Source organism: Oncorhynchus mykiss, chromosome 20, assembly GCF_013265735.2.
Source record: "Oncorhynchus mykiss isolate Arlee chromosome 20, USDA_OmykA_1.1, whole genome shotgun sequence".
NCBI lineage: Eukaryota > Metazoa > Chordata > Actinopteri > Salmoniformes > Salmonidae > Oncorhynchus > Oncorhynchus mykiss.
In genome coordinates, this window is record NC_048584.1 from 27562650 (window position 1) to 27581364 (window position 18715).

Here is an 18715-nt window from a genome sequence, read left to right on the forward strand (position 1 = left end):
TCTTAGCTGTATGCATGGGGTCGTTGCCCTGTTAGAAGGTGAACCTTCGCCCCAGTCTGAGGTCCTGAGCACTCTGGAGCAGGTTTTCATCATGGTTCTCTCTGTACTTTGCTCTGTTCATCTTCGCCTTGATCCTGACTAGTCTCCCAGTCCCTGCCGCTAAATAACATCCCCACAGCATGATGCTGCCACCACCATGCTTCACCGTAGGGATGGTACCAGATTTCCTCCAGACGTGATGCTTGGCATTCAGGCCAAAGAGTTGAATCTTGGTTTCTTCAGACCAGAGATTCTTGTTCATGCTCTGAGAGTTTTTAGGGGCCTTTTGGCAAACTCCAAGCGGGCTGTCATGTACCTTTTACTGAGGAGTGGTTTCCATCTGGCCACTCTACTGTAAAGGCCTGATTGGTAGAGTGCTACAGAGATAGTTAACCTTCCAGAAGGACAACTTTCCCATCTCCACAGAGGAACTCTAGAGCTCTGTCAGAGTGACCATTGGGTTCTTGGTCACCTGATCAAGGCCCTTCTCCCCCGATTGCTCAGTTTGGCTCTAGGAAGTCTTAGTGGTTCCAAATTTCTTCCATTTTAAGAATGAAGGAGGCCACTGTGTTTCTTGGGGACCTTCAATGCTGCAGAAATGTTTTGGTACCCTTCCCCAGATCTGTGCCTCGACACAATCCCGTCTCTGAGCTCTATTGACAATTCCTTCAACCCCATGGCTTGGTTTTTGCTCTGACATGCACTGTTAACTGTGGGACCTTAAATAGACTGGGATGTGCCTTTCCAAATCATGTCCAATCAATTGAATTTACCACAGGTGGACTCCAAGTTTTAGAAACATCTCAAGGATGCGCTCAATTTCGTGTCTCATAACAAAGAGTCTGAATACTTATGCAAATAGGGTATGTTTTTTATAATTTAGCGAAAATGTCCTAAAACCTGTTTTTGCTTTGTCGTTGTGGGGTATTGTGTGTAGATTGATGGCTGTAACATAACAAAATGTGGAAAAAGTCAAGGGGTCTGAATACTTTTCGAATGCACTGTATATACTATAGCCCACAAAGCAAATATTGCATATAACAAACAGTTATAGGACCTGCTGCATGGTCAAGCAAGTTCATGTTTGTCGGTTTACTAAACAACTACTGATTTAGAACCACAGTGTTACCACAAGTCAGCACAAACATGGGTCAATCAATCAAATGTATTTATAAAGCCCTTTTTACATCATCAGATGTCACAAAGTGTTATACAGAAACCCAGCCGAAAACCCCAAACAGCGAGCAATGCAGATGTAGAAGCACAGTGGCTAGGAAAAACTCCCTAGAAAGGCATGAACCTAGGAAGCAACCTAGAGAGGAACCAGATTCTGAGAGGTGGCCAGTCCTCTTTTGGCCATGCCGGGTGGAGATTATAAGAGTACATGGCCATTTAAGGCCAGATTGCTCTTCAAGATGTTCAAGCGTTCATAGCAATAATAGTCACAGTGGTTGTAGAGGTTAGTACCTCAGGAGAAAATGTCAGTTGGCTTTTCATAGCCGAGCATTCAGAGGACGAGACAGCAGGTGCGGTAGAGAGAATCGAAAAACAGCAGGTCCGGGACAAGGTAGCACGTCCGGTGAACAGGTCAGGGTTCCATAGCCGCAGGCAGAACAGTTGAAACTGGAGCTGCAGCACGACCAGATGGACTGGGGACAGCCAGGAGTCATCAGGCCAGGTAGTCCTGTGGCATGATCCTAGGGCTCAGGTCCTCCGGGAGGGGAGGGAGAGAAAAATAATTAGAGGGAGCATACTTAAATTCACACAGGACACCAGATAAGACAGGAGAATTACACCTGATATAACAGATTGACCCTAGCCCCCCCCGGCACATAGACTATTGCATCATAGATGCTGGAGGCTGAGACGAGGGTGGGTCGGGGACACTGTGGCCCCATCCAACAATAACCCCGGATAGGTCCAACCAGGCAGGATATAACCCCACCCACTTTGCCAAAGCACAGCCCCCACACCACTAGAGGAATATCAACAGCATGGATTAGGTTATCTGCATAATTATTTGACAAATGGTTTCTGATTTTTGCAATGTTACGAAGATGGAATAAAGCTGTCCTTGAAATATTCTTGATATGTTCGTCAAAAGAGAGATCAGGTTCCATAGTAACGCAGAGGTCCTTCAGTTTTATTTGAGATGACTATACAACCATCAAGATCAGATACAACAGCAGATCTCTTTGTTTCTTGGGACCTTGAACTAGCATCTCTGTTTTGTCCGAGTAAAGTAAATCAAAGCATTTACCGCCATCCACTTCCTTATGTCTGAAACAAAGGCTTCCAGGGTAGGCAATTTTGGGGCTTCACCATGTTTCAGTGAAATGTACAGCTGTGTGTTGTCTGCATAGCAGTGAAAGTTGACATTGTGTTTCCCAATGACAATAGTGGTCCTAAAACGGAACCTTGAGGAATGTCAAAACGTACAATTGATTTGGACAAACCATCCACACAGACATACTGATATCTTTCTGACATAAGATCTAAACCAGGCAAGAACTTGTCCTTGTAGACCAATTAGGGATTCTAATCTCTCCAAAAGAGTGTGGTGATCGATGGTGTCAAAAGCAGCACTAAGGTCTTTGAGAACGAGGACCGATGCAGAGCCTTGGTCTGAGACCATTAAAAGGTAATTTACCACCTTCACGAGTGCAGTCTCAGTCTATGATGGGGTCTAAAACCAGATCGAAGCATTCCGTATACATTATTTGTCTTCAGGAAGGCAGTAAGTTGCTGGGCAACAGCTTTTCAAAAGAAAATGAAAGGAATGGGAAGTTTGATTTTTTTTTTTTTATTTCACCTTTTTTTAACCAGGTAGGCCAGTTGAGAACAAGTTCTCATTTACAACTGCGACCTGGCCTGGATATAGGCCAATTATTTTTTTTACATTTTCCGGGTCAAGGTTTGGCTTTTTTAAGAGAATCTTTATTACTGCAACTTTTAGTGAGTTTGGTTCACATCCGGTGGATATGGAGCCATTTATTATGTTCAACATAGGAGGGCCAAGAGCTGGAAGTAGCACTTTCAGTAGTTTATTTGGAATAGGGTGCAGTATGCAACTTGACGATTTAGAGGCCATGACTATTTTCATGAATGTGTCAAGAGATACAGGATTAAAAAACTTGAGTGTCTCCATTGATCCTAGGTCCTGGCAGTTCTGTGCAGACTCAGGACAACTGAGCTTTGGAGAAATACGCAGATACAAAGTGGAGTCCGTAATTTGCTTTCTAATGACCATGGTCTTTTCATCGAAGAAGTTCATGAATATCACTGCTGAAGAAGTGAAAGCCATCCTCTCTTGTTGAATGCTGCTTTTTAGTTAGCTTTGCGACAATATCTAAAATATATTTAGGATTGTTCTTATTCTCCTCAATTAGGTTGGAGAAATAGGATGATCAAGCAGCAGTGAGGGCTTTTCAATATTGCACAGGTACTGTCTTTCCAAGCTAGTCTGAAGACTTTCAGTTTGGTGGAGCCCCATGTCTGTTCTAATTTTCTGGAAGCTTGCTTCGGGGGTCCGATATTTTCTGTATACCAGGGAGTACATTTCTTGTAACAAATGTTTTTGTTTTTTATGGGTGCGACTGCATCTAGGCTATTACGCAATGTTAAATTAAGATCCTCAGTTAGGTGGTTAACTGATTTTTGTACTCCGACATCCTTGTGTAAGTGAAAGGAGTCTGGAAAGGCATCTAGGAATCTTTAGGTTGTCCGATAATTTATAGCACGGCTTTGATGTTCCTTGGTTGGGGTCTGAGCAGATTATTTGTTGCGATTGCAAACATAATAAAAAATGGTGGTCCGATAGTCCAGGATAATGAGGAAAAACATTTAGATGAACAATATTTATTTCACGGGACAAAATTAGAAAATTAGATCCTGGGTATGAATGTGGCAATGAGTAGGTCCGGAGACATGTTGGACAAAACCCACTGAGTTGATGATGGCTCCGAAATCCTTTTGGAGTGGGTCTGTGGGCTTTTCCATGTGAATATCAAAAGCCACCAAAAATTAGAATATCTGCCATGACTACAAGGTCCAATGGGAATTCAGGTAACTCAGTGAGGAACGCTATATATGGCCCAGGAGGTCTGTTTAAAGTGATTGAGTAGGCTGCATAGATTAACTAGGAGTGATGAGCTGTACAGCAGACTCTCACAACTCAATCGCTGGTTCAAAACTGTTTTCTGCCCCCCCCTTTCTGGGACTCACCCACAAACAGGACCAAACCTGGCCTGCTGAGGAGTGACAGAATCCATCCTAGCTGGAGGGGTGCTCTCATCTTATCTATGAACATAGACAGAGCTCTAACTCCTCTAACTCCACAATGAGATGGGGTGCAGGCCAGACACCAGGCTGTTTGCCAGCCTGCCAGATTAGTGTAGTCTCCCACTAGCACAGTCAGTGTAGTCAGATCAGCTATCCCCATTGAGACTGTGTCTGTGCCTCGCTCTAGGTTGAGCAAAACAAAACATGGCGGTGTTCACCTTAGCAATCTCACTGTAATATTGACCTCCTCCATTCCTGTCATTATAGAAAGAGATTGTGATATGTCCCATTATGCCATGACGAAAACCAAACACTGCATTCCACAGTAAGAACCTTATACCAATGGTCAAGCATGGTGGTGGTAGTGTGATGTTTTGGGAATGCTTTGCTGCCTCAGGACCTGGACTATTTGCCTTAATAGAAGGAACCATGAATTCTGCTCCGTATCAGGGAATTATACAGGAGAATGTCAGGCCATCCGTCTGTGAGCTGGAGTGGAAGCTGAAGCGCAGCTGAGTCATGCAGCAAGACAATGATCCAAAACACACAATCAAGTATACATGAATATAGCTAAAAATCAACAAATGTAAAGTTTTGGAATGGCCTAGTCATAGTCCAGACCTAATCCCAATTGAGATGTTGTGGCAGGATTTGAAACGAGCAGTTCATGCTTGAAAACCAATAAATGTCACTGAGTTAACCTTTCTGATCTCCCCATCCCGGATCCGGGTTCGTGAATACAGACTCAAGCTCATTACCATAACGCAACGTTAACTATTCATGAAAATCGCAAATGAAATGAAATAAATATGCTAGCTCTCAAGCTTAGCCTTTTGTTAACAACACTGTCATCTCAGATTTTCAAAATATGCTTCTCAACCATTGCAAAACAAGCATTTGTGTAACAGTATTGATGGCTAACGTAGCATTTAGCATTAGCATTCAGCTGGCAACATTTACACAAAAAAACAGAAAAGCATTCAAAAAAATCATTTACCTTTGAAGAACTTCAGATGTTTTCAATGAGGAGACTCTCAGATAGCAAATGTTCAGTTTTTCCTGAAAGATTATTTGTTTAGGACAAATCGCTCCGTTTTCTGCGTCACGTTTAGCTATGAAAAAACCCCTGTATCCAGGATTGTGTAAATCTATCAGCAAGCTCATTAGCATAACACAACGTTAACTATTTATGAAAATCGCAAATGAAATGAAATAAATATGCCATCTCTCAAGCTTAGCCTTTTGTAAACAACACTGTCATCTCAGATTTTCAAAATATGCTTCTCAACCATAGGAAAACAATCATTTGTGTAAAAGTAGCTAGCTAGAGTTAGCATTTCGCGTTAGCATTTAGCGTTAGCATTAGCGTTAGCATCCAGCACGCAACATTAACAAAAACATAAAAGCCTTCAAATAAAATCATTTACCTTTGAAGAACTTCTGATGTTTTCAATGAGGATACTCTCAGTTAGATAGCAGATGCTCAGTTTTTCCAAAAAGATTCCTTGTGTATTAGAAATAACTCCGTTTTATACATCACATTTGGCTACCAAAAAAAATCCATAAATTCAGTCCTCAAAACGCAAACTTTTTTCCAAATTAACTCCATAATATCGACTGAAAACATGGCAAACGTTGTTTAGAATCAATCCTCAAGGTGTTTTTCACATATCTCTTCATTGATACATCGTTCTTGGAAACATGCTTTCTCTCCTGAATCCCAGGAGAAAATGCCTGCACCTGAAGATTACGCACAAATTTAGACAAAGGACACCGGGCGGACCTCTGGAAAATGTAGTCTCTTATGGCCAATCTTCCAATGATATGCCTACAAATACGTCACAATGCTGCTAAGACCTTGGGCGAACGACAGAAAGTGTAGGCTCATTCCTTGCGCAATCACAGCCATATAAGGAGAGAATGGAAAACAGAGCTTCAGAAATTCTGCTAATTCCTGGGTGATGCATCATCTTGGTTTCGCCTGTAGAATGAGTTCTGGGGCACTTACAGACAAAATCTTTGCAGATTCTGAAACTTCAGAGTGTTTTCTTTCCAAAACTGTCAAGAATATGCATAGTCGAGCATCTTTTCGTGACAAAATATCGCGCTTAAAACGGGAACGTTTTTTATCCAAAAATGAAATAGCGCCCCTAGAGCTCTAAGAGGTTAAAGCAGTTCTGAATGGAAGAGTGGGCCAAAATTCCTCCACAGCAACGTGAGAGACTGATCAACAACTACAGGAGGAATTTGGTTGGAGTCATTGTAGCTAAAGTTGGCACAACCAGTTATTGAGTGTAAGGGTGCAATTACTTTTTCAAACAGGGGCATTGGGTGTTGCATAACGTTGTTATAAATGAAATAAGTATGTAATTGTTGTGTTTATTTGTTCACTCGGGTTCCCTTTATCTAATATTAGGTTCTGGTTGAAGATCTGATAACATTCAGTATCAAAAATATGCAAAAGTAGAGAAAATTAGAAAGGGGGCAAATATCTTTCACAACACTGTATGCTTAGTTTAATACACTGAAAATAAACTTAAAAATACCAAAAAGATTTTAGTCCAATCAATGTTGCTAAATATCGTGTGTGTGTGTGTAAGTAAAAAAAAAGTTGTGGGACTCACCCTACTTGTAGACTAGTTGAACGCTTTTAGTTTCTGTTTTCATAGGCTACCTAGCTAAAATGCTTGCTAATGTAACTTCTTTGCATGGGCAACAATGAACCAGCAAAACCACAAGTCCAAATCCCCATCTCCATCCATGGCTTAGGAAAGGGCCGATTTAGCAAGCTAGCTACTACAGGACATCAACACCAGCAGTTCTTGGACACGTTCTTCTGACTGATGACGTTTTGCTCAAGGGAGGCCAAATGTCACGCCCCGACCATAGAGAGCCCTCGGTTCTCTATGGTGTTTAGGTCAGAGCGTGACTAGGGGGCTGTTCTAGTCATTGATTTTCTATGTGGCTGGGTTGTATTGTTCCAATTAGAGGCAGCTGGTAATCGTTGCCTCTGATTGGGGATCATATTTAGGAAGCCTTTTCTCCCACCTGCTTTGTGGGATATTGTTTTGAGTGAGTGCTTGTAGCACTACGGTACTTCACGGTCGTTGTTTGTTGCTTGGTTTGTTTAAGTTTCACAAACATAAAGATGTGGAACTCCAATCATTCTGCGTCTTGGTCCGTCTCTCCTCGCGAACGTGACACCAAGTTTTCTGGCATCAATCAATCAAATGTTATGGCGGCAACATGTCAAACTCTTTTGTTCCAGAAAGCATCAGACACATGGGCTACACATACTGAGACAGAGGGGCACAGTTTCCCTTGCTCAGATGATTTCTCCAGTGAGATTCAGCCACTTGCAAATTTAAGGAAAATTATGAAATCACAGAGAGACGAAAGTTAATGTTATCATTTTTATTTGTAAAATATTTGGGGAACCTGGCTTCACTTGGCATCCATGAATACATGCCACTGCTGAAGAGAGAGCCATCCATTTTTATTTCAGAGAACTCCATGTATCCCTTATTAGAAATAACGTACACTCCCTAAACATCATGTGGAGTCAAGGTAAATGTGGAGTCACACAATGATATGTTTTGTTGTCCTCCCACCACGATGTGGAAAAGGCATGAAAAGTTTATTAGGCAAATTAAATAAGTTGGAATGAACTTCGCACGTTGATGAGCTTGATGCAGATTTCCAATACATATCAATTAGGGTATTATTTGTATGCTGGTGACATGATGATTGGTGCTTGGCTGGCAATATATTTTTTAAATGATCTTGCTCATTCATATCTCATTATCCACTTTATCAGCGAACTGTTGTCTAATGTGCATGTGCCTTTGTTTAAAACCTCTACTGACACCCCATCCCGCATGCGGGAGCGTAATCATCGCCTGACACTAATTAGCATAACGCAACGGACATAAATATCCCTAGAAAATATTCCTATTCATGAAAATCACAAATGAAATATATTGAGACACAGCTTAGCCTTTTGTTAATCACCCTGTCATCTCAGATTTTCAAAATATGCTTTACAGTCAAAGCTAGACAAGCATTTATGTAAGTTTATCGATAGCCTAGCATAGCATTTTGTCCAGCTAGCAGCAGGTAACTTGGTCACGGAAATCAGAAAAGCAATCAAATTAAATTGTTTACCTTTGATGAGCTTCGGATGTTTTCACTCATGAGACTCCCAGTTAGCTAGCCAATGTTCCTTTTTTCCAAAAATATTATTTTTGTAGGCGAAATAGCTCCATTTGTTCTTCCCGTTTGGCTGAGAAATCGCACGGAAATTGCAGTCACAAAAACAGCTAAAAATATTCCAAATTAGCTCCATAATATCGACAGAAACATGGCAAACGTAGTTTATAATCAATCGTCAAGGTGTTTTTCAAATATCTATTCGATAATATATCCGTCGGGACAATTCGTTTTTCAGTAGGACCGATTGGAGTAATGGCTACCTCTGTATTTTACGCGAGAGTCACCCTGGGAGCCATCAGGTGACCACTTACGCAATGTAGCCGCCTACGGCTATTCTTCAACATAAACGCGTAAAACTACGTCACAATGCTGTAGACACCTTGGGGAATACTTAGAAAGCGTAAGCTGGTTGATAGCACATTCACAGCTCAATAGGGACTCATTGGAACGCAGCGCTTTCAAAATATGGGGCACTTACGATTTGGATTTTTCTCAGGCTTTCGCCTGCAACATCAGTCCTGTTATACTCACAGACAATATCTTTACAGTTTTGGAAACGTTAGAGTGTTTTCTATCCAAAGCTGTCAATTATATGCATATTCTAGCATCTTGTCCTGAGAAAATATCGGGAACGTTTTTTTTCCAAAAATGAAAATACTGCCCTTAGAGTCGCAACTTAAAGAGCATGTGCACATCAACGCCATTTACAATGGGAGCCAATGATGCACAGTATGCGGAACAAGCAAGGAGGTGGGCAGAGCCAAGCACAAGCTAGCGAGATCCTAGCCGAGGGTTTTTGCATATTTCTGTTAAGGAACGCCAACTGCTGCGTTTCCAGAGCTTGATTTGAGCCGGAACAGAATCTGGCACCGCTCAGATTTGACTTTATTTGTTTTAGTGCCTATTTGCCCTGATCGGGTAACTCTTGCGGCATGATTTACTAATTGTTTAACTTTTCGCACTATAAACATTTGAATAAAAGCTATCAGAGTTAAATCAAGTTGCCTCCTTGTAATAATCTTATCCTGCCACACTGATTCCAGACCCGCTCTCTCATACATAGAGTTTAGGGGGAGGGCCTTGGTAGTGGTGGTCAGCTAGTGGAGAGGTCCCAACATATTCACTTCACCCAGACTAGGCTTGTCATCTCCCTACTGAATTTGAAATGTGGAAAAGCCAAATAAAACAATTGTAAGAAAAGGCAATTGAGTTTGATGACGTTTTCCAAGTCCAAAAATACAGAGAAAAATGTCAATGTAATATATTTTTTTATCAGGCTGTAACAACAAAATGTGGAATAAGTCAAGGGGTAAGCTTAATTAGATGATGCACTCACTGTATGACATATGTGCTTTTTGGTCTTGTTATTAAAACAGAATGACATTTAGATACACACACACACACACAGAGTGAGAGAGAGCAACGTAGTGGGAGGATGCTGCTCTGGGCTGACCTGTTGATCTAGCTGACGTTAGCTAGCTACATGGGTGACAATGCAGCTAGCTAGCTTAACCATAATATCTAGTGGCAACCTAACGTGATAGCTAGTTAGCTATTGTCACACACATCTGATTAATTTGTTCACTCGTTATGCCAATGACAAGGTGGCTAGTTATCCAACAAACAGAAATCATATGGAGAGCTAAAAACATGAGATTAAACTTTGTCAGATCCTGGGTTAGCCAAAGCTAGCCATTTCATTTGCACTCTCCCTCAAAACACAATATCAACAGCAGAATTATATCTGAGAAATACTTATCTTACTCCATAAATATTTCATATTACAAAGGCGGAAATAAAGTGTAACTTAGCTCTCTGGTTCGAGTCCAGGCTCTGTCGCAGCCAGCTGCAACCGGGAGACCCATGGGGCTGCGCGCAATTGGCCCAGCGTTGTCCGGGTTAGGGGAGGGTTTGGCCGGCAGAGATGTTCTTGGCCCATCGTGCTCTAGCGACTCTTGTGGCGGGCCGGACGCATACACTCTGACACGGTCGCTAGGTGTATGGTGTTTCCTCCGACACATTGGTGCGGCTGGTTTCCCGGGCTAAGCGGGCATTGTGTCAAGAAGCAGTGCGGCTTGGCTGGGTTGTGTTTCGGAGGACGCACGGCTCTCAATCTTCGCCTCTCCCAAGTCGGTACGGGAGTTGCAGCGATGAGACAAGACTGTAACTACTAATTGAATACCACGAAATTGGGGAGAAAAAGTGGTAAAAGTACAAAATAAATAAATTACCTCTGATCGCGTGTGGCTAAGAACACACAAACAAAACTCTCAACAGTGAAGATGCGTGCTTCACTTCAAGAGCCGTGGTGGAGATACGGGGATTGACAGACAACTTTTCTCCGAGTTTTGATGACAAGCTATTTTGAATACACTTTATTGGTCAAGAGGTTGTGAAACGTTCATACAGACATAAAGGTGAACAATTAGTATCGATTCATGTAAAAAAAAAGAGGTTTTAATCCAACAGCGACGATACAATAATATAAATCTATGTAACTGAAGTGATTCGGTAAAATGTAATGGATTAAAAGTAAGTTAGTTCTTTCAGAAATTACTTTTAATAAAATAAAATGTTATTTGTCACATGCGCCGAACAGGTGTAGAGCTTAAAGTGAAATGCTTACTGACATGCCCTTAACCAACAAGGCAGTTTAAAAAAAATAAGAGTTAAGAAAATATTTAATAAATAAACTAAAGTAAAAAAAAGTAACACAATAAAATAACAATAACGAGACTATATACAGGGGGTATCGAGTCAACGGTACAGGTTTTTCGAGGTAATTGAGGTAATATGTACATATAGGTAGGGATAAAGTGACTATGCATAGATAATAAGAGTGAGTAGCAGCAGTGTATAAAAGGGGGGGGGGGATCAATGCAAATAATCCGGGTAGCCATTTGATTAATCGTTCAGCAGTCTTATGGCTTGGGGGTAGAAGTTGTGAAGGAGCCTTTTGGACCTAGACTTCCAGGTGGGAAAGGGCAATGTGGAGTGCAATTGAGATTGCGTCATCTGTGGATCTGTTAGGGCGGTATGCGAATTGGAGTGGGTCTAGGGTTTCCGGGATGATGGTGTTGATGTCAGCCATGACCAGCCTTTCAAAGCACTTCATGGCTACAGACGTGAGTGCTACAGGGCGGGAGTCATTTAGGCAGGTTACCTTGACGTTCCTGGGCACAGGGACTATGGTGGTTTGCTTGAAACATGTCGGTATTACAGACTCGGTCAGGGAGAGGTTGAAAATGTCAGTGAAGACACGGTTGGATGGTCCATGCATGCTCTGAGTACACATTCTGGTAATCCGTCTGGCCCCGCGGCCTTATGAATATTGACCTGTTTAAAGGTCTTACTCACATCGCCGTTATCACATAGTCGTTTGGAACAGCTGGTGCTCTCATGCATGCTTCAGTGTTGCTTGCCTCGAAGTGAGCATAAAAGGGATTTAGCCAGTCTGGTAGGCTCGCATCACTGGGCAGCTCACGGCTGGGTTTCCCTTTGTAGTCCGTAATAGTTTGCAAGCCCTATCACATCTGACGAGCATCAGAGCCGGTGTAGTAGGATTCAATCTTAGTCCTGTAGTGACGCTTTGCCTGTTTGATGGTTCATCTGAGGGCATAGCGGGATTTCTTATAAGCATCCAGATTAGTGTCCCGCTCCTTGAAAGCGGCAGCTCTAGCCTTTAGCTCGGTGGGGATGATGCCTGTAATCGATGGCTTCTGGTTGGGATATGTACGTACGGTCACTGTAGGGGTGATGTCATCACATGCCATCAGATGAATCCTGGAACATATTCCAGTTTGTGCTAGCAAAACAGTCCTGTAGCTTAGCGTCCGTGTCATCTGACCACTTCTGTATTAAGGGAGTCTTAGTGCCAGCATTTTGCGTCAGCAAAAATATAGATAAACTCTCAGGCAAACAAAACCTAGAGACTCCCTTAATATTAGATATCGTGCACCAGCTGTTACTGACAAATAGACACAGACCACCACCTCTCGTCTTTCTGGAGGTAGCTATTCTGTCTTGCCGATGCAGAGAAAACTCAGCCAATTGTATATTATCCATGTCGTCGTTCAGCCACGACTCGGTGGAACATAAGATATTACAGTTTTTAATGTCCCGTTGGTAGGATAGTCTGGAACAGAGCTCATCCAGTTTATTCTCCAGTGATTGCACGTTGGCCAGTAAGACGGATGGTAGAGGTGGGTTACCTACTCGCCAACAAATTCTCACAAGGCACCCGAATCTTCAGCCCCTGTATCTCCGTTTTCTCTTCATACAAATGACAGGGTATTGGGCCTTGTCCGGGAGCTGCAGTATATCCTTCGCGTCAGACTCATTACAGAAGAATCTTTGTTCAGTTCGAGGTGAGTAATCTCTGTTCTGATATTCAGAAGCTCTTTTCGGTCATAAGAGACGGTAGCGTAAACATTATGTATAAAAATAAGTTACAAACACTGCAAAAATACACACAAAATAGCACAATTGGTTAGGAACCCATAAATCCGTAGCCATCCCCTCCAGCGCCATTATGTACTGAGTAAGTAAAAACTTTGTAAGAGTATAAGTACTGCCAACAGAGAGTAACTAGAAAGGTACAAATTCCTCCAAAATTTTAGTTGAGTACATGTAATGTGTTACTTGTATCACGTTACCTACCCACCTCTTGTAGCTAGGATATATCAGTTAGCTAACCATTTACAGAAACAGCAGTTTATTAATAAGGCAATACGAACTATCATTGTTGTGGCTAGATTACAAAGCTAACCTGAAATATAAAGCAGAAATTGAAAGACCTCATATTATCTTGGCACTGAGGCGTGGTATGGAAGCTATTAATTGATTAATGAATAGATTAATAGAACGGAGTTATAAGGTTGAACTGCTTTTCTGAAGGGACAGAACGTGTTGGCTGTGTATTTGGCCAATGACAGGAATTCCACATTTAAATCCACCCACACCTGAAAATCGGAACTTACACGGACCGTCTTTTGATATATTTTTTTACTTAACTAGGCAAGTCAGTTAAGAACAAATTCTTATTTACAATGACGGCCTACCCCAGCCAAACCCTAGCCCAGGCGGCGCTGGGCCAATTGTGAGCTGTCCTATGGGACTCCCAATCACGTCCAGTTGTGCTACAGCCTGGAATCGAATCAGGGTCTGTAGTGACGCCTCTAGCACTGAGATGCAGTGTCTTGGACTGCTGACCACTTGGGAGCCCCGTGCAAGTATGTCAAAGACTTATTTCAAGGTTAACTGCCTTGTTCAGGGGCATAACAACAGATGTTTTATTTTGTCAGCTCAGGGATTCGATCCAGCAAAATTTTGGTTACTGGCCCAACGCTCTAACCACTAGGCTGCCTGCCACCCCCATAAACAGCTCCTTGTATACTGATAACATGTTAGCAAATCACCCCTTCTGTCAGCAATAACAAGTGACGGGCAGAGAGCATGCTCTTTCCACTGGTCCTGCAAGGGTAGAATCAGGAGTAAGGAAAGCTGGGACCTCTCCCCCTGAGGCAGTGTGACAGAGTTGGAGCCTGTATGTTACACTCCTACAACTGGTAACTCAGCACACTGGCTTCAGGCAGGCAGGAAGGGGGACTCTGTGGGCCTCAGTGTTCCTTACCTGAAGAATCCACCTCAGGACACATGAGGTAGAAGGTAAAGACAGGGTTGGAGGCCATCTAAGAACAATTTTTTTCTAAAGGGAGAGTTCCACTTACTGTACTACATATGGAAGGGGATGTACATTCTATCCTTTGACTCCGTAGTATTGAAGTCAATATCTTCTCTGTAACTTCTTCTACATCTTCTACTGAACATAGAGTTACAGTATATTGCATGACCTGGGGTTTGGCTGTGGGAGCTAGGTTGAGTGTCTCTCTCACACACACACACACACACACACACACACACACACACACACACACACACACACACACACACACACACACACACACACACACACACAACACACACAACACACAACACACAACACACAACACACAACACACAACACACACACACACACATCAGCTAATGGGGATCCTTAATAAATACAAATACACACACACAGAAAGAGAAAGAGAGCGAGTGAGGCATTGTGAGACTGACAGCTGAACCCAGCGAAGGCTGCTCACGATGGCAGCCGTGAAGAAACAAGACCAGAAAACCAATTATGCCATTGACAGACTGGACAGTTTGGGAAGAATGTGAGCTTAGTTTTTTACATTTTCCCACAATTCCAAAAGCATCAACACAGCCAGAACAAGGGTAAAAAAAAAGCTGTGACCCACTCCTTCCCCTAGCCTCCCAAAACTCTCACTCCCTTCCCCACAGCAGTGTGGAGAGGTGGGATTAGATTCAGGTGCGAGGTCCTGTTTGGGTTGGACGGGCCCCAGTCCAGAACAAAGTGTTTCTGTCTGCGCTCAACCCAGTTAACAGCTTATTGTGAGATGTTGCCATTCCGAGATGTCAATCAGTCGGAGGGAGACCCCGCTTCGCTGATCTAACCAGCTGCAGGCTCTGAAAACATTTGACTAAGTTTTTAATGGGATCCCTTTACATGCCCCCTACCTCTACAAACCCAACCAACTACTGCCCTCATGCTGGTAACAAGAGCTACTCCAGGTATTCTCTGGCAAACATTAAAGCCCCCAATCAAACAGGAGAGAGATAGAATGGCAGAATAGTATATAGGGTTCTGAAAGAGGCGATTGCGTAGGTGCTGACTGACGTGTAGCCGTGACGATGGTCTGTATCTGAGACTGGTCTCACTGACTAACAAGTATCCATGAAGCCTTTCACAACAGCCTGAAAACTGCCTTACAGCCATATAGGAGCCATAATGACGGTATCTACTGATGCCCAGAGGGTAGTGATTGTATGGCCCATAATGAGGGTTACCACTGAAAATGTTTTGGTCCTGACTGACTGACAGCCTCTATGTACGACTATGGCATGCAGTGAATACTGTAGCATGGGAATACTGTAGAATGCGGTGATGACAGTTCTACTGTCGCCATCAGAGGCACAGGCTTTTGGCATAGATGGTAGAGCTCTCATCTAATTTATGGACTGCACCCTCTTACAGCACTGCTCTCTCTATACATTGATCGGCAGTGGTGGAAAAAGTAGCCAATTGTCAAACTTTAGTAAAAGTAAAGATTTCTTAATAGAAAATTACTAAAGTAAAAGTGAAAGTCACCCAGTAAAATACTACTTCAGTAAAAGTCTAAACGTATTTGGTTTTAAATATACTGTACTCAAGTATCAAAAGTAAATGTAATTGATCAAATATACTTAAGTATCAAAAGTAAAAATCATTTAAAATTCCTTATGTTAAACAAACACAAAGGCACCGTTTTCTTGTTTTTTTTTAATTTTCTTTAGGAATGTAGTGAAGTAAAAGTTGTCAAACATATAAGTAGTAAAGTAAAGAACGATTTAAGTAGTTTACACCACTGTAGGTTTAGGTTATACTATATTTAGATACTCCAAATACTGCCTGAGACACCTTTGCAATTTGTCTCTGTACCCAATAAATAGTGATCGAGGAAGATCCCATTATAGCCCGATTGACATTTAATGGTAATTTCCGATTCAGCCGACATCCAAGCTGCATCACATCCGGCAGTGATTGGGAGTCCCATAGTGTGGGGCACAATTGGCCCAGCGTCGTCCGGGTTTGGTCGTCATTGTAAATAATAATTTGTTATTTAACTGACTTGCCTAGTTAAATAAAAAGCATTATGCAGCCTTTCCGGTCTCCGTGAACACGGAAACATTGCCTTTAATAGGTGCATAGCCTACAAAGGGCGATTGGATTGAATCTAACCCCAAATGTGATGTTCTTTGTTCAAATGTATATGCATGAAATGTACAATATATAAAACATGTCTCGCACTGCCATAATTAGTAGAATATTGGATGTGCAAGATTTTGGCACAATCAAAATGTTTGCCACTGCAGATATGGCACTGGGGTTAGAAGTTAACCACCTCCATTTATTCACATTCATTGACTTAATAATAAGTATCTGAAATTGAAACATTCATTTCCCAACTGCTTTTCTATCATTTGCAGGCTCTTTTTGTCGTTCTACATTAGATCTAGCTCTCAACCACAGTGCAGCCAATGTGTACAACAATCCCAACGCTCTTTCAAAAGTTAATAAAGATCGCGTGTTATACGGTTTTAGAAACCCCAGAAACTAATTTCATATCACCCCAAAATAATTTTACCAATACAGAAGGTAAACGTACTGTGCGCCATTTAACCACACATAGGTGTTATGCGTTGCACATAAAACTGAACTGTGATACTTAGCTAAATTTGTCTCGAAGCTGTGTCACACAAATCTGTGGTAAAACAGCTAACAGTAAGTAAGTCTATTTTATATGTTATTTTGTAAAGTTATTTTTGGATGATAAACGTTTCGCAAGCAAGGACAAATTGTTTCTAGATAGAGCGTTTTACACGACAAATCACCTCAGCTAATCTAGAGACGTTTAATGCCTCCAATGTAGCATTGGCATCAGACGGGCAACATTAGATCCAGCCTTATATCTGAATGCATTCAACATTAAGCATGTGCACCACAGGCGACTGGTGGCACCTTTATTGGGGAGGACGCCGGGCTCATATGAATAATATATGCAATGTATTGCCTTTTATTCAGTGACTTAAAGTCATGCATTCATACATTTTAAGTATGGGTAGTCCCTGTAATTAAACCCCCTAGCCTGGTGTTACAAGTACCATGCACTTACCAACTGAACTACAAAGGACCAGTAATGACTGGAATGGAATGGTATTGACACATTAATACTATTCCATTCCAGTGGAAAACCACATCATGGTTTCCTTGTGTTTGATACCATTCCATTCACTTCATTCCAGTCATTATTATGAGCTGTCCTCCCCTCACCAGCCTCCTGTCATGTACACCATAATATTGGTGTGATATTGTGCAATTGATGAGAACTGTTATTTCACCACTGGTTAACAAACTCTGGCTCTCTAATATCAGAGCACATAGTACACCTTTGAACAAACTGGATTTAGAGAAAATTGTTGCACTACTGCAAGTCATGTGTGTTAGCTATATGCATGATGCAGCAATCCATACGTTTTTAAACCTCCATTCTCCCATACACACTATGCCTTTATTTTGGTTGACTTCCAGTCAACTCGGTTCGACATCTCCCTTTGGGACATGATCTAGTAAGATCATTTGGTGGATTTGGCCTGATCAATATGGGTGTGACCATCTGAATTAGCAAAACTCGTGCAGCACACCATAATATGGTAACTGCCCTCGGGCCACCATAATCACAACATTTTTTAACTGGTCGTTCAGTACAGTACCATTTCTGTGTCTGTTGAATTCAACATTGCGTACCGTTCTGGCATACTGAATGCAACCCTAATGGCTTGATGCCGAAACGTTTTAGTTTTTTCACCTTACATTATGAACTTTTCGGGCATCATTATGTCCCAATAAATCATCTCTATTTTTGCATTTAAACCTGTTTTGGATTTTTCCTAATTTCCGACAGTGTGTGGGTCTCCATCTCTCCCAGTATTCTTATATATTTTGAAACCTACTCACCTGTAACAGACACTATTTGATACAAAGGTCCTTTAAAGAGCGCAGTGGGGCCCAGTGCAGTCAGAAACTGGATTTTTCTGTTTTATATACACGGAGTGCATTAAACATTATGACGCCTGCTTTTTCCATTACATAGACTGACCAGGTGAATCCAGGTGAAACCTATGATCCCTTATTGATGTCACTGGTAAATCCACTTCAATCAGTGTAGATGAAGGGGAAAAGACAGGTTAAAGAAGGATTTTTAAGCCTTGAGACAATTGAGACATGGATTGTGTATGTGTGCCATTCAGAGGGTTAATGGGCAAGACCCTTAGTGTGGTAAAAAGAAACGTATGGAGGTGTTCTAGACAATCTATACTAAAAGGATCAGTTGTGTATTGTTTTTAAACATATGCATGCTTTTCTCCTACGACGAAACATCTGCGGTAGGATACACCCGAGAATCCTCTGCAGAGGCAATCGAGGAGAGGAGCAAACTCCTCTGTTCACCTATTAACAAAATGACACTCGTACATATGGCGACCAATTATCAGCTTCCGGGTCATGGAGGAGAGGAAGGAG